At 38.8% G+C, this 1,908-nt stretch overlaps 1 protein-coding gene across 1 annotated transcript in view; it reads left to right on the top strand.

The window, feature by feature from the left end:
* The first annotated feature begins 1,812 nt into the window (after positions 1-1,812).
* SLC5A7 (solute carrier family 5 member 7) overlaps positions 1,813-1,908 on the top strand; it is a 67,166-nt gene continuing 67,070 nt past the window's right edge. Inside the window, exon 1 of the mRNA XM_075336451.1 lies at positions 1,813-1,908. This exon is cut by the window's right edge and continues 85 nt beyond it. The gene's annotated coding sequence lies outside the window, so the exon portion shown is untranslated.

Below are 1,908 nucleotides of genomic sequence, written 5' to 3'. Positions count from 1 at the left end.
TTAATAACCAGAGTATCACTGTGCTTGGCCAGCAAACTCGCCTGACCAAAATTTCATAGAGAATCTATGGGGTATTGTCAAGAGGAAGATGAGAGACACCAGACCCAACAATGCAGACGAGCTGAAGGCTGCTATTAAAGCAACCTGGGCTTCCATAACACCTCAGCAGTGCCACAGGTTGATCATCTCCATGCCACCCCACAGTGATGCAGTAATTCATACAAAAGGAGCCCCAACCAAGTATTGCATGCATTTACTGTACAGACTTTTCAGTAGGCACCAACATTTCTGAGTTTAAAATTATTTAATCAGTTGGTCTTATATAATATTCTAATTTTCTGAGATAATGAGTTTTGAGTTTTCATTGGCTGTAAGTCATAATCATCAACATTAACAGAAATAAACACTTTAAGTAGATCACTCTGTGTGTAACGACTCTATATAATATATGTGTTTCCTTTTTTGCATTGAATGACTGAAATAAATTAACTTTTTGATGATATTCTAATTTATTGAGATACACTTGCAGATAACCGTTTAGGTGTAAATTGATTATTAGTTTCGGACCACCCCTTTAAAGATTATTTCCTACCACCACTTATATTTAAAATCATCAGTGAGTGGTTGCAATGTATTTTTATTATGAGTGACAGACAGTCCTATGGTGTGGTGTCTGGCTATAGAAGGTCACAGCGTTCAACTGCGCAGACTGCTCACTGACCTTCTATTATTTCTGCTTGGTTTTCATCCCTTTCCCTTTAAGACCCTAAGACCCTCAGCCTCTCAGCTGCTTTTCATCAGTACTTCCCTTGGTGTCTTTATATACCTTCATTTTCTATTAACTCAGTGCTGGTGATAGATCTTATACCCTTAAAAGTCTTCAGTGCAAAAAATCAGCTTGTATACATCTGGAGAAACTTTGTTGTTGTTGCAGTTCCTCTCTCTGAGTAATCTGGAGATATGTAGTTTGTTCAGTTTCCCGTATGTTATCCCTGTATGTTCTTAATTGCTGGGTTGACTAAGCACTCATCCCATCCGCTCCCTACTTAGGGCCTACTTCAGGGTCAGCCAGGGTTAGGAATCTGGCTCTGCGTAAAGGTGCGAAACCAATTTAGGGTGGTGAGGGAAGCCAGGACCCAGGGGTAGGTTTGGTCGGGGTTACCATCTCCCACTTCCCTAGACAAAGGGTTTCTTTTCCTCTCCCTTTTGCCATTTGCTCGTTACTTCTCAGTAGCTAGTGTGACAATTTAATTGGCTAACTGTGAGCAACATTGAAATTAGACAGTTTCTTAATAGCATTGCTTTTTCTTTAGTTTCTTTCACTATTTTAGAATTGTCATTATTTCATTATGTTAACAAGAATGGTGGCTAGTCTACAAATGTGGTGACCGGTTTCTTCAATCAATCTTTGAACTGTATTTGACAGCTGAGCCTTAAAAATGCAGTTAAAGACTAACCATTGAGAAAAACCTCTCTCCATCAATCAGTCAAATGGAAGAGGTGGAGAAGTATTCTGCAGTGCGTCATGCCTCAAGATTCATGAAAAGTCATGCAGGAATGGACGTGGATTTCTAGAGGGTGTGCCTGGGTTATTTTAAGCTTCTTATGATGTCTATCCCTATTTTTATCAATACACCATTATTTCACACTGTTGCTTTCCTATATAGATCCCCTTCCCCCATAACTGTTTGCCCATAATTATTCATTTATTCTTCTAAAAAGCCGTATAGCGCTTTCTGACGTCCACCAACTGATCTCTGACGAACAAGCTTCGAGCTTTATAAGAATTTTCCTTTAATACAGCCGAGAGGTTCTCCATTGAGTCCAGTTTGTCTGTGACTTGTTAGGGACATGCTCAATTAAATACCTAATAACCTTATAATAATCACTATTATTAAATATTATGTA

The sequence above is a fragment of the Anomaloglossus baeobatrachus genome, chromosome 2 (assembly GCF_048569485.1).
Source record: "Anomaloglossus baeobatrachus isolate aAnoBae1 chromosome 2, aAnoBae1.hap1, whole genome shotgun sequence".
NCBI lineage: Eukaryota > Metazoa > Chordata > Amphibia > Anura > Aromobatidae > Anomaloglossus > Anomaloglossus baeobatrachus.
The sequence above is the reverse complement of the archived record's forward strand: the minus strand, read 5'-3'. Positions and strand labels throughout refer to the sequence as shown.